Source organism: Epargyreus clarus, unplaced genomic scaffold (assembly GCF_041222505.1).
Source record: "Epargyreus clarus isolate Ecla_fem2 unplaced genomic scaffold, WU_Ecla_fem_2.2 ptg000019l, whole genome shotgun sequence".
Lineage (NCBI taxonomy): Eukaryota > Metazoa > Arthropoda > Insecta > Lepidoptera > Hesperiidae > Epargyreus > Epargyreus clarus.
In genome coordinates, this window is record NW_027332227.1 from 5,268,162 (window position 1) to 5,284,282 (window position 16,121).

The 16,121-nt window shown below is 34.6% G+C and overlaps 1 protein-coding gene across 13 annotated transcripts in view; it reads left to right on the forward strand.

Annotated features, from left to right (window-relative positions):
* The window catches only part of LOC140750442 (uncharacterized), a 111,316-nt gene that overhangs the window by 1,615 nt on the left and 93,580 nt on the right, over positions 1-16,121 (forward strand). The gene's annotated exons all lie outside the window — the stretch shown is intronic.

Below are 16,121 nucleotides of genomic sequence, written 5' to 3' on the forward strand. Positions count from 1 at the left end.
TCAACTTTCGGTATCAATGAAAGTTTGGAAGACTATTATCAATCTTTTAACTTCCTTTTAAAACTAGTTTAGTTTTACTTTGTTACGATATATGCATTGTGATGTCATCGCATGTTAAGCAATGACTCACACGCCTTTATTAGGTGGATATGTAGACATTAAAAATTGAAATTCTAAAACCGTTACAATTTATTTCTTTGTCACGTGGATTGATTGAAATAGTTTCTCTCGAACCATAAAAGAAACCGAACTATAATCCAAATACCAGTTGGACCAGATAAAGTTATATTTATTAAATCGAGATCTTTTTCTAGTAGATAATGTTATTTGCGATCATACATGTCTATGATACATACATATTTACAAAATACACTCCTACCCCAAGATATTGTTTGTGCTGTTATTAGTGTTATTTACCAATAGAACTTATATTAAATTATCCTATAAAATTTATTATTATGAATATTTTAGAACACTCTATGAGGACATTGAGCCACTCATCATGTTTTTTAATTTGCACATTCTGCATGTTTAACGTTTTTGTATTTCTGTATATACTTAAGCTTAGCGATAAGGTACACAGGCAGCTTGATGGAAGGTAGATAATCAACATTGGCTATAGTCACCTGGAAAACCAGAAATCTTCCCAATGGATCACCGGATTTCAAAAACTTATTTTTGCTGTTAATGAAGAATCTCATAGCATCCGTTATATTTTAATCATCCATTTGCAATCTATCGACACACTTTATGATTCTGATGCATGGCTGAGAAATTTGTCCGTTTCCTACATAGATCGTATCGATTCTCATTATAGACGGTTTTATCGATTTTCGAAGCTCGCGAGGCGTGACTCGGTATGAATGGAAGCCCCAATGTTCATAGCGAGATGGTTATGGCTGATATTCTGGGCGCACCAGCCAACAGATACAATTAACTGCTGTAACACAAACGATTGTCCGACACACAATGGGGGCGCTGACCCATTCATCTCCCTTCTATTCTTCACGCGTTTATATTATGAACTTTACGTGACACGAATAGTGCGTTCTTGTAACAGTAACAGAAAGGATTTATATCTACTGTAACGTACGTTTACGCGTTATTCAAGCTATGAGTCGCTAGACATGGGTGCAGCTTAGCTAATTGGAAAAACCTACACGCTATGTGTATATCTTAGACCACAAAAATCTCTACACGTCTCGTAATTTTGTTGTGAGTGCCTATAATATAATTATATCTAGTAATATATCTACTTAACTTTGCCTTTATTAACGTGGGCTGCGTACAATTTGAGCTAATTTTAAGCAGGTATACACTTTGCTTCAATACGATTCAATAGAACTACTTTTCATTTTTGCTAAGTACCTAAACTAAAGTAATGTTTCGTTTAAATTATATGTTGTAAAAGGTACAAATGCATCGTCTAAGGTTATATTTAGTGTTCTAGTCATGTAATGTTTATCTATGTGATTAATAAATAACTGCTCTTCGCTGCGCTGCGGAAACCAATGATTTTCCTAATCTACGGGTGTTTGTTACAACAGTCTTGCATACAAAATACGTCTTTTGTCGAATTCAATTTATTTATTAAGTAAGTAAGTAACAAAATGAAATACACATTCATTATAAATCTTTACCTATAATTCTGAAACTATAACACAGTATTACAAATGTAACCAACCTATAATTATTTATCATCCGATACCAGTATGTATTATATTTTCACCATCCGTCGCTACGAATTTAACGAGATTTTCCAAGTCGATGCTCAGAATAATTACAGTATGCAACTAATTAATCATCAACTAGAACTATAAACGTTATCAGATTTCGTCAAATACACTTTCAATGGCTTTCTTTTGCTTTTTGAAAGTTTTCTACGCTACATACTCACTTCCATACAATGTAACTGGTGGATTTTATTTATTTTTATATACGGAAGCAAAATAAAAAAAGTTTTTTGTTTAAGCGGCAAACGAGTTTGCAATCCACCTGATGGTAAGTTCTCAGTGCCGTCCATAGACATATGTAGTCAACTCCATATAAATCAGGGGTTCACCTACAGTCAATCAGAGATGCGTTGCCATTTCTGAGGACCAAAATGATCACTTCATATGTACCTAATTCTGCGCCGCATCCACACATTTCCACTGAAAATCAAGAACTGCTTCACGCGAGAAAAAGGTGTGGCGATGGTAGCTCGCTAGTCGAACTTCACTGGTTCTACCACCTTTCATCTTAGTATCTTTTTTTCTTTTATTTGTTAACTGATATTCTTTTCTTCGTATCTGTTGACGCGCTTTAGTTTTATCAATAAAAATATGGAAAAATTACGACAACGATCGAACTCCAACCACAGAAAATTAATACCTCTGGTGATATTTTAAATAAATTCAACCTATCTCTTTGTACAGATCGTGGATATCATTTAAATTAAAAGTTAAGGTGCAAAAAGACAAAAGCGTATTTGCAATCCCATCACATGTGCTAGCAGCAGTCATAGCCGACCTGATCGAGGGTAGATAAGCAAAAACCTTGCGCGTTTCTACATCGCTGTAAAAACAACGCTTTGAATATCATCATCGTAAGGTTTCCCCACGCATTCATTTTATACAATATGTAAATCTAAAAACATTCGACTATTTATTTAATAATTTAGACTGGAGCGAAGTATATGATGAATGTCTGTTAGGTATTAAAATATGATTATACAGGCTGTTTTTTTCTACAGAACGTGGACGGACGAATTTAAAAGGATAAGGAATAGTAGTAATGCTGCTAAAACTAAATCTTTATATCTAATATGAATTTTATTTATTATTTTCTAGCCGAAAATAACACGATTAATTTAAAAGTTCGTTTAAAAGCACCCTATATAATTACACTATCAAATAGCAAGCAAGCAAGGGCCAAATTCTGGAATGTAATCGTATCGGGAAAGAACGACTTTTTACGAACAATTTTTTACGTAAATAGAATTTTTATTTGAAAGTCTGTACATACAAATTTAAAGTGTGACTTTAAAAGCTCGAATATGAGATGAAGTATCAGGTTACTAAATAAGAGCTTTCTTAGCATTATGTTGAAATGGAGCATGAGTTGTCCAGCGGGTTAACCGATTATATTACAATGACACCTACATTATTATTTTCCCACGTTGCTTTCTATGATGGTTATGTATTACGACTCTACCAAGCGAATCATGTCGCTTTACTTTAAGGGTGACCACACACTAATCGATGGTAGAACTTATTTACGGAAACGCGGTCGAACAGGGTATAAGTATACTATGCCCGTTTCCTGGTTTTAAGCTACCTCTCCATCAATTTACAGCCAAATCGGTTCAGCCGTTCTTGAGTTATAAAATGACTTCACGAAAACGCGGTCGTACGGGATAAAAAGAATCGCTAGCGTTCTATTCTATCGTGTAACTTGGCTACGACTTTTCTACTTCGCTATTTTGATCACGTGATCATTGATAATTTCATACATTTTAGCGTTTCTATAGCGTTTCTACAGCGCAAGCGACTGTAGAATGTCAACTTGCGTAGCCCCCATGATCATTCAACGTTGATCGTCACTTGTTACTACACCAATCGATCGATGCGGTCGATTGACGATAAAATGGTTTAGTCGACACCACATAATTTTAAAAGTAGATCTGATACATTTTAAAAAATACAAATCTATGCTAAGGTCACTCATCGATCGATATTGATCGAGTGCATCGATCGACGATCGATCGAATGCATCGATTGACGATTCATAGATTGGTGTGTGGGCACCCTACAATATACTATCGCCGTCCAACGAGTTTACACCTAGGAGTGTCTTATAAATACAGCTTTATAATTTAACAAGTTTCGTCCTCTACTGAGCTATTGAGGGATGGACTTTCAAAAATCCTTTTATTTCTCAATTACATTATACAGAACTCGCGTGCAAAGTTTCATACTTCTTCAGTCTTGACCCACCGGTTTAAGCTTGCGTAGTCACTTGTCTATCAATCAATCAGTGTTAGTCATTAAGTAGATAGCAATAGTAAACTAGTGGTATATCTACCCGATACCACTACCACCTATGGAACGTCTGTAGCAGTGATATGAATCTTATCTGGGGTTGTTAACAGATTTCCATTTTTCATCCATGCGACTGTAGCCCTGACTGTTGACTGTAGCTCTTCAACAGGAGGACTGCATGCTCATTTCTACTTCTGTATCATATAAAACACCTGATTTCGATATCTGATTCTGATTCGGACTGACGACTAAAATAAAACACGTTATAACTACGATACTTCAAGAAATGCTACCAGCTGTGTTTTTATGTTTTTAAAATTGGTCCAACAATTCTAAACTTAATTACATATGCAGAATATTAATTTCTTAATTAATACACAAAAATATTCATACTTACTAATAATGGTGTCTTAAGACCCCAATTCAAACGAGCTCGTTACTCATTGATTTAATTAATTACGTACAATATTATAATACTTGAACTGGGTCGATGATACAGGTTGAAAGATAAATGTATGCAATTTTGTAGGTATATTTCATGTAAGAGACTTGTTAAAAAACCCGCAATGCACGGGTGAGCTTGGGCAACCGGTTGGTACGTAAGCATGAGATGATGTTATTATCTGATCTGTCTATCTCCAGAGATTGCATTTCTTATTACATTGTTGTAAAACAATTACGCAAACAATGAAATGATCGCAATTATTGCTAAAATACCGCGAAATATAAGTTATTATTTGTAGTTTTCTAATGGCTGTAGTACTTTTTTCAAAATTCCGTAGGCGACGTCATAAGCAGAATCCGAAAACGGAATATGCATTGTATCCGTCTGAAAAAACAATGGCGTAGTCTAGATCGACAAAAGAGGGTCTGGTAATCTGTGATTTTTTTTGTCATACGTAATAAGGGGAAGAGCGAAATAAATAGTCCTTGTAATGTATAGGCGGAAACGCAAAAAATCCTCGTGTTTGAAAATCTAAGTCATTCAATTCAAGTCCGTAAAAGACGGACAAAGAGGAGACAGTTTTGAAAAACACCTCATTTTGACTTTTCTTAAAGACCTTTCTTAACAAAATTTATGTCATAACGCACCCGAAACATTCTGTAGAAATGACAACAATTGCTACCACGACGTAAGTAATAACGACACAACCTTTCGTTCCATTAAAGAAAATACAACTAACATTTTAAAAAATTAAGCACCATTCTCATTAGTCAAAAGTTTGAGTAATAACGACACAAAAATTAATAGGAACTATTACTTACTGAGAAAATTGTTTCTTGTAGAGTATCCAATTAAAACGTAGAAAGAACGTTTTAATTACTCCATACATAGTTTGTTTAGTTGCCCGATTAAATACGAACCTCGGTACAGATGTGAACCATGTGAAACTTTCCCTTTTGTGGTGGATTACCTTACTTGTACTCTTAAGATATGCGATCTCAGTATCGTGAAAAAATACAATAAAAGTTATCTTTAGAAGTTACTTGCATTATCTTTTTAAACTATCCAGTTTAAAAAGAGAAAAAAGTATCCACTTTAGCCACTTAGACAACAGGAGATAAAAAAATTGCTTTCAAAATAATTCCAAAATAACCAATTCTCGGAAAGTGGCTTGTAGGCTAAGTACACATAAGCAGACAAATTAGATTTTGAAGGTGGTAAAGCCCTTTGTGGTTTTACTCCGGCGGCATCATCGCCACGCCTATTTCTGCCTAATAACAGCAGTGTTAGGCGCTGCTGTGTTCCGTTTTGAAAGATGTGGTAAGGGAAACATATTTTTCCGAAGCGTTCCAGCTTAGACCTCAAGGGCAGCGGCGCATCTGTGGCTGACCTCAGGTAGGAATATCTAATCCTATCTGGGGCTGAATACAGATGTCCATGGGCGGCAGTAGCCACTTACCATCAGGTGGACTGCATGCTCGTCTGCTACTCCTATATTATAAAAAACATACCTACAGAACAAATACCTAAGTTCATAACTTTGATTATTGCCTGGGCGGCGATAGAATCTGAACCTTTTCACAAAGGCAGACATTTAGATGATACCTATTCAACACGCGTAAAATTGTTATATATCGGTATTAGAAGACCGTTAATTTTGTATGTAAGTGATACACTCATTTTCATAAGTGTATCGTTATATACTCCTGCCTTATTACATAAGGCTCTGTTTTATAATTTATCTCTGGTTAAAAGTTTAATGAGAGATTTATTTATTATTCTATAAGTAAGCCAAGGTTAAAGTAATTTCGATAGAACCTTTTTACTGATTTTTTAACTTTGATTGAAAAGGCCAGACTAGGCAATGCGGCTGTATAGATTGAATATTGTTTAAAATTCATCATTGTCAGAAAACTTATATGCCTTAGATTTCTCAAAAAAGTTTTCAAAGATGTGTGAAATCTACCCGTGTCCACTCTTCTTTTTTTGTTAGAAGAAACCAGTTGTTGGACAGAAATGGGTTAACGTTATTAACATGATTTGAATGTAACATAGGAGGTAGTGATTCATCATTAACGTTATTATTCATAGCCACACATATAAGACTATAATGGTACAAACATGTACATCTAAAGCTCTGAACTGATTAAAACATGCAAAGAGGGACACAGGGCGGAAACGGAAACAATTACAGATCCTAGCCCTCGAGCGTTAGAGCTTAGGGAAGAGCGCAGAATAACTAAATTGATTAACGAACCCACTTCAAGCAATTTTTCAAAATTGGATTTGGATTCATCGGATAAATGATGCAAGAGAAAATTTGTAATGCCTGGCAACTCAATTTGATTACATTTGTAACTTACTTCGATTACGATAAAATAATGAACGAAATATTATTTCATAAGAATACTTTATGTCATTTTAATGTCTGTGTAAAAAGGCCATTAAGGGAGCCGAGACTACAAATCGACGATTACATTAAAATACTGCGTTATTACTTTACTTTTTTCTTGATCAATAATACAATTCGACGTTTTCGGGTCAGCCCTCTTGGTATTATTATATTTCATATTTTTGATTCATAAATGAAAACATAAAAATCTGACTTTTGACGTAAGGGTCAAGACTGAAGTGACTGAACTTTCTCACGACCATCTCATACGATAAAACATTATGTTAGGTAAGTATATTAATAATTACTTAAACATCATTTATATGCCTACTCCGCAGCATATACAGCAAGCTTTTTCATTCGTTAACGGAAATAAATATTGCCGTAATTTGCATCTCAATGACTTGATAACTTATAACTGTGTTTCCACCATAAACCTCGGAAAAGTTATTTATTTCCCTTAAGTGCTCGAAGCCGCTCTATTTTCGTTTGAATTCGTCTTTGAAGGAGATTGTATCATTTGTAAAGGCACCTAAACGGATATTCCCACACTCACAGTCGTACTTAGATGAAACAAAATTGCTTTAAAAGGAGGTCAATATTTTATTGTAAAGTGTACGCATTATTTATTGAGTTTGCATGATGACGGGCACGACTGCGGCCTACCTCGTGAGGCTGCGTTCACGATGATTTGCTCTAAAACGTGTCTGATATTTTCACTTTGAACTATTTACGACCGTTATGAGATCTTTAATGCACCTTTCTTATAAGATTAAGGTAGCAAACGAATATGTAGCCTTAAGGTCACTGCCTCCCATGGACATCTGTAATCAACTCCATATAAAACAGGGGATCTTCTTGAAGCCGATCACATAGTTGCCACATTTAAGGTTTTACGAATGTTATGATGGATACCATACCGACCCTTTCAGTGAAATTCAAGAAATACTTCAACCTGGAACTTCTATTTTTGCTCCTATTCTCATACTTTCTTTCTATCATCTGTTAACCGACGTACATACGATAGATTAGAGAAATATATCCATACAAACTTATTTTCCTGCCAACAAAAAAAATCATATTAAATTTGAATGTATAAGGCCCGACAAATATTTAGCTGCTTCTTTTACAGTTTTCTTACTATCTTGGTCATAACGTCAAGCTAAGTATCATCGCTACACAATAAATTTTAATGTACCCGTGCGCGAGTCACGAAACGATAACAGTTTAAAAATACAGTTTGACTCGTATATAACATTTTTAATGGAAACGTTGAAAAATATAGAGCAAACGACATGCGTAACAAGACAACACTATAAGGTAAGTACTTAATTAATTTACTTAGGTCCTATAATATATATTTACAATATATACAAATGCCATGACCATAACTTAATTAATGTAGTCTCTAACATATACTTTATACTCAATTAGGAGTACTTCTTCATATTATTGGTTATTGGGGTGATTTAGTAGATTTAGACAGAAAAGAGCAAAACATTACAAACATTAATAACAGTATAAAACATTTAGAAAGGGTAGCAAATACAACGTGACTAACAGGAAAACATAAATTAAACTCGATCTGAGGTACGAGGGTGAACGGCGAGAACTTTTAGGGGTGGAAATGGGTTTTCACCATTTCCAGCTATCGAAAAGTCTTGTTAGTATTGTTTTTCTTTAAAAAAACATACTCTTAAAATATATTTTCGAAGATCAAAAATATATTTGCATAATACATATTAATTTTTATATTTTAACTGTACAGTTATACGTCATTTATATTTTTGTGTTCTTTTTTGTCAAGCTCCATTTGAATAAAAAAAAACAATACGTTTTAAGCTACTTTTTAATAGGGATACATATGTATATAAAATATTAATAATATAATTATGTATTTACACAAATGTGTAACGCCGTAGATTTACTTATGATCGTTAAGCATGTGACCAAACTGTGCTTTCTTCCTCCCAGCATAAGATGCACGAACATTTTTTATTTCTTCTATTTCACAAGAAGATGCATCTACACCCACTTTCACTTCATGTAGAACATTTCATTGTTCTAGAATAGGTGAATTGCTTTGTTAGGGAGCAAAAAGATGCATTGCGCCGCGATTCCGATTTCCTCCCAACCAGCGATTTGCGACAATTGTTCTGCTCAACTATTTGTAACGATAAAGATGCGGTTGGTTTGTTCCTATTCGTTTTTTAAGTCGTTGACTGTTATCCGTTATGCTGTCTGAAACAGGATATGCTATTTTATTCAATTTACGTTAAAATAGAGGGGGAGAAAGACATACTTGTTACTCTTAGTTTGAATCAAAATAACGGTTAGTTGTATAGGAGAAGCAAACAAGCAAACAGTCCACCAGTCCGTCTTACAGGTTTCTACGACCATCAAAATTGTTATGGCATCTCATTATCTCTGCCACATATCAGCAATATATGCGCTATTTGTTGAAGTATTTCATGAGGCAATTTTACTTTTATACTTTGCAATTTAGTTCCTAACCAAACATGCATGCATTACCGACTACTACCGCAATGGAATCCTACGCGAAGATTTCTTCGGTCAGATTTCACCTCCACCGTATCATATTACCCATCATGACTCACAGCATTAATGTAAGTGCAGCCGCTTAAAGATAATACAACATGAACTTAGAAGAGCCACAGGGCAGCAAAACATCGAGATGGTATCGAATGGACAAGTACGAGTCGAACTCGCACATGGAGGGTTCCGTACCACCAAATGTTTTTTTTTTGTGATATTTATTTTATTCTTTCTTACAATATCGTACAAAATATACACCGTGTCGATATAAATGTATTAAGTAACACCATCTATTGGAATCGGTATACTACCGATGTGTGATGTATACTGTGTGTGCTGACAATTTATTATATTATGTGTACACAGATGGCGTTAGTGGTAACGTCTAGGGCCTAGACGAAATACAATAATTCAACGCCTAGACTCTAGGCGTTGAATTATTGTATTTTGACTCCTTTTATTTTCAACTTTTTTTATTTTTAATATTTGTTGTTAAAGCGGCTAGCGTTTTATATACAATGTAAAAATTTCAAGTGTCTTTAAATTACGGTTCAAGAATAGAGCTCTGTGAGAGACGGACAGACAGCGGAGACTTAGTTATAGGGTTACGTTTTAACCCTTTGGGTACGGAACTCTAATAATCATAGAGAGAAAGCTTATAATGAGTTATCTTAGTATATCCTCGGATAAGTTAATGTCTTTCTAGTAACCGAGATTCTCGTGAATGTAATTAGATTCTACAGAATCTAAATCATTTGCCGACAGTTGAAATGTAAACGCTCTTAAGTGATAAAACGTGGGGAGATAATTTAAATATTCTTCGTAACAAAAACATATTATTATATTAATATGAATAGTTCAGTCAATTCAGGAATACGTGACAGTACTTTAGTGGGTTTCATTAATCGATTTGAAAATATTTAGCTTGTACGGACAGAGAAACAAACAAATAAATTTTTTTTTTAAGCTATTGCATAGCTTTTATCGCGGGCTTTGAGCGCGGCGACCGAATCGAGAAATTCCGTAACGAAAATAAGTAACACCTTTCAACAACTCGGTTGCCTGGAGACTTGATATCCAACTATCAAGTCTCCAGGCAACCGAGTTGTTCACTGTCAATAGAAAAATATGGATATAATTGAATAAAGTATTATTTTACATTCCTTATTATTTTATTTGATATTGGCGACGAGATGTCGAATGAACTAAAAAACAATAAGGAAATACGAGCCACATTACGTGGGTTAATGAAACGAACCGAAAATTACATTTTGGGAATAGAAAAAATTGACATTGAAGAAATAAATATACGACTGAATTCTTTACAAGAAAATTTGAACAAATTCTACGCGATTCAAGAAAAAATTGAATGGCTTACAGAAGAAGAAAATTTAGAAGAGGAAATAAAATACAGGTACGAATTTGAAGAAATATATACAAAGCTAAAATTTAAATTTTTGAATGTACAAAAAGAAAATAATCGGCTAATACCTGAATGTTCTTTTATATCAGCAAGAGCGGAAGTTTATTTGATAAACTGTTAACTGTCAAGGCACGCTTGAGACGTACACCTAATACAAAAGAGTTATCACCTTATCAGTTAATGTTCGGCAGAGAGGTAAGAACCTATATGCATGCCTTTAATATTTAAGAAATCCGCCCCACTATCCAGATTACATTACAATGCACCGCCAACGCAGGAGTTCGGACAAGGTGATAAGGTACAAGTCCGCAGTTACACCAACCCAAGAGTTAAATGGGAGTTCGGAGTCGTCATCCGAAGATTAGGTAGACTCCATTATGAAGTCAGAACTGAAAATGGCATACTGGTGCGCCGTCACCTTGACCAAATGCTGCCGGCGCCCCTGGTGGTGTAAGTAAAAATAGCGGTGGAGGACTGTTGGATATCAAGTGTCCAGGCAACCGAGTTGTTGACTGTCAATAGAAAAATATGGATATAATTGAATAAAGTATTATTTTACATTCCTTATTATTTTATTTGATAACCTTGATTCGTAAACTTGAACACAGATGGCAGTAATACACATTTTTTTATAATCCGTGCGAAAATCTTAAAATTGCGTGAAGTATATTTTATAGCTGATATTTGCAATGTCTTATATAATGGAGATATGATAAAATAGTGGATAAAGATGTATTAATGTAAATGTTGATGATTATGGAAGAATGTATTGTATTTCTGGAATTCCTTCTGAGCGTTTTCATAGCATAAAAAATGCTATGTAATAGCTTTACCGCGGCAGTCTCCGAGTGCCACACGTATTTTTTTTTTTAATATTTTGGTATTCTATAGGTAAAGACGGATGATTTTTATATATATAGACAATAATTATAGTTTAAAAACTTGAAACCACGCTAAAATCGCACAAGGAGAATCGTAAATCCTGATTCCTGACGATCCTGATGAGGCGAATGGGATAAAATTATTTAAGTCGTGTATCGGACGGTTCAAAGTGGGTAAAAATGGAGCTCAAATAATCCGTTACATCCATACATACATACAGGTCTAGCTAATAAAAGCGTGGTAAAACAAATAGATAGGCATAGATACACATATAAATATTACGTATGTGTATAAATGAAGAGAAGATAAAATAGACAATTTCAAGAAGTAATTTAATCGCCTTAAGTTCATGTACTATTGTTTTTACTTCGTGTCGTATATGTTTTACTAACTAAGTGCAACTTACATCGTAAAGAAAACCACTTTATCTAATAACCTTCCTGCATTAGTAAAAAGCTCAGTGTAAGTGCAGTAGCTTTAGGACATTGGAGACGAGTTTACGGTAAACCGCATACCAAGCTTCTTGTAACGCGCAGTCTAAGTTGTTTATCGATCAACGTTTTTTGATGACTAGAAACAGGTATGTAGTTGCGAGAATTCTTGGCAATTTGAAGTTTGATGCAAATCGGCTTTTTGTGCATCTTGAACGACATTTGTGTAAATCGACGATTTCGATCGAAAAATCTTAAATCTTCAACGAAATCATCTCCCACGTTTATGTTGACATGATTATAGATTTTGCTATGCTTGACGTTTCAAATCCCGTCGTCCATTTGAAATTTTCTTCGCGTGTGAAAAGGCTTTTTTATTTTTCACCTGAGGAAAATTTCAAATCGAAGTATGCCATGCACCTGTGAAAATCATTAGTAAGACTTCAGTGCCTTATTTATTATTTATTAGTATTTTGAGATGTTCAGGATATCTTGTGATATAAACATGGGGGGTCAAAACCCCTACAAGCGACCTACGATGACGACTTCTCATGGATTAAAATATAATCCAATAGGTTGATGAATGCTCTAGACATCGAAATCTGAATAAACCTTCAAATCTCACCTGTTATCCACAATATAAACAATAAGTGGTACCCAATTGAGGATACAGGCACAGATGCAGGGCATAACATGTAACAAGAACTTTCGAGCCCCTTTCACCGCACTATCCCTTACGATTGGCGCATAATTTAAGGCCCTCGTATTCGCAGATACGTGACCGGTCAGTAGAAATGGACGAGTCGGGCTTGAATGCAAGTGAAATGTTAAGCGTTTTATCAATATTTATATTACGCAATATGCTATGGATTACTTTCTGTTATAAGCACGTTAAAAGCGATGAAAATTGCGCCTTTTCATTTTTGTGTGGTAATTGATTAATTCTTTTAAATGTCCATCGTAACAACTACTTACTTAGGTACTTCGGCTTACTGATGTTTTACGTAGGTATGTTGACTATTTAATATACTTTTTTGTTATACCTTTAGATTTAAAGAGTAAAATGGTTGGTTCAAAGGTAAATGGTGTTGATACAAGAATAATATAACCTATGGTTAAACTTAGTACATGCACCATGAATCTTAATCTTCTAAAATCGCAACCAACCAATCAAACAGTCTTTTAACGTAATGTGTTCTAATGTTAAGAGAATTTTTATTAATACATAATATTAACAGATGTAATTACCTCTAAATATATTAGTATTTCCGTATCAGTAAAACCCAAGGAATTCTTAATTTATGTAATAACAAAATATCACTCTTACTTTTAAAACATCTCGTACCCTACATATATAGCAGGTTAACTTTTTACCATTCGCAGTAATTCGCAGTAAGAGTGGTCGCTTACTGTCAACGTTTTAATTATCAGGCAACAGGTTCGCGTCGCCTTTGAGCGTGTTGTGTAAGCCGTACAGTATGCGATGCTTCAGGCAAGAATGTAATTAATTAATTATACGATGCGAGAACACATGCCACCCGCGCCTCCCTGAGGGCCTACCACCATCTTTTAAAAATTTCGACTGACATCATACAAAACAGTTTTTTTGTAATATTATAAACACAATGTTACTTTAACGAGGTCGTAGTACGTAGTTTCAATGTATGATTAAAATAATATTTTTTAAGAGATGGTAGTAACCCCCCAGGCCGAAATTACTCATTCTTTTTTTGCAGTAAATTTAACTTTTAAGCAAAATGTCAATTTCAGTGTATTTTATACAATGGTTAAGCGAAAAATGAATAAGGGTTTAAGTTTGTTCAACTGCATATGACGGAATACAATCAAGACCGTGGTGCGAAAGAGATGACAGTAGTTTCGATATCTCGTTTCCTCTTTGATAAGGAATAGACAAATTACCCATTCTTTCACATCACTTAGCAGAAATAAAACAATACTGTTTTAAGGAGGTACGAATAAAAATAATGTCGATACAATATTGAAATAAAACTTTCCTGAACTATGATGGTTTTAAAAGATGGTGGTAGGCCCTGCGCTTACGCAACCGGTCCGTGGTGTTACTACAAATATGCAGTGCGCCGGCGCATTGACTTGTATTCTTAAGTAACGAGTTTTATTGTTAACCCACACTACGCTTACGCAGTGTCGCCCGCCTTGAAAATATTACAAATATCCCCATATGATGATACTTGGATATTTAAGTTATCTACATACCAATTAAGAACTGTGAAACAGGTATATTCTGTTATAATGCAGATAGCTGTGTTGTAAATGATCATGTAGTCCAACTGGTGGAAAGTGGTTAGTGCCGTCCATGGACATCTTCAATCAGCCCTAGATAAGATTAGATTATTACCTGAAGTTACTATCCTTGCGTTGCTACCCTTTAGGACTAAGATGGAATACCTTAGATAAGTATGTCTCCCTTACCACAACCTTCAACCCAGAACATAGTAGTATTTCCAATTGCATTAGGCACAAATATGCGTGACGGTGGTACCCCGAAGTCGAACCTTCAATTACGTACTAAGTATAAATATATAAAATATAAATTAAAGTAAAACAACGATAACATAAAGCAAGACGCAAACATTTCTGTTATCGAGTTACATATAGAAATTTCTTGGCAACCGCAAGTCATGGCTGTTAAAGGTATGAGATAACGTTGCAGTCTAAAGCATAGCGTTATTTGCGTATTGGAAATTTTATGTACTTGTGAAGATAAACATCGTAAAGAAACCTGAGAGTTTTTGAAAAGTTCTCAAGAATGTGTGAAGATTATTAATTCGCATTTCCATTACGCTGGGCTATGGTCGAAACCCCTCTCGCACTGAGAGGAGACGTGTCCTCAGCGATGGGACTAATGGGTTAACGACACCGACCATGAATCTTAATTTTTAACTCTCCTCCATTATTACTTTCCCTTCAGCTTTCCAAAAACTTGGTAACTCAGTATGAGCTATTAAAATACATCATTTTTTTGCGAGTTATGTAGAACGTTACGAAGTTACCTAATAAATATCGTAGCAACGTGAGATTTTAGCAGTACATCAATAACTAAAGATTAATTAAATAATTACCTACCTAAGTGTAAAAATGTTAAGCTACTTTTGTATTGCATAATTATTTCCTTGTGTCTTGGAGTAATACCTGTCGAAATAATGTCATACAAGTTATCAAGATTGCAAAATGAACGAGAATTGGGAGCTTAAGCAATTTTCTGTTTACTACAGTTGCTTCTTAAAAACTGGTTAAGTGTGAGTCAAACTTCATACGAAGGGTTCCGTAACACTATTAGACATCTAGCTATATAGTCATTTTTAATATTGAGGAAAAATACAGAATAACGCTGACTGAAGATGTTCTTGTATAGGGAGGGACCTTTAATTTTTATTTGTATTTTATTTTAAACCTTATTTATTTGTTTGTTGTTATAGCAGGCATGGTATTATGACACACATTCTGTAAATTTAAAGTGTCTACCTACAGTTCTAAATTTACAGCCCTGTGACAGATGGATGGGCAGCGGAACTTCAGTAATACGGTTACGTTGGCACCCTTTAGATACGAAACCCTAAAACTTAGATAGCATTTGAAACTTAGATACGCACACGTAAAAGATTGAGCTTAGATAAAGTTATTATGTAAATATTGAAATATTAAATTCGACGTGACCGCAGCGTTGGCTAACGATCTCATATTAGCCATAGCTTTAATATAACGCTTTGATTGTTTGATTTGAATAAATGGATTTCATTTATTGAGGTGAAATTGGCAATGTTCCACGGTACAGAAAGTCGAGGTGTAATTAATAACTTATTTGCAATATTTTGATTGAATTTCCTGATATGGCTTAATTTTCAGGAGTATTCGGGAAATCCAATATTTGAGTTCGAGTGAAAGTCTCATCCAAATCGATTTAATTTCGTATAAACAAATAAACAAAAAC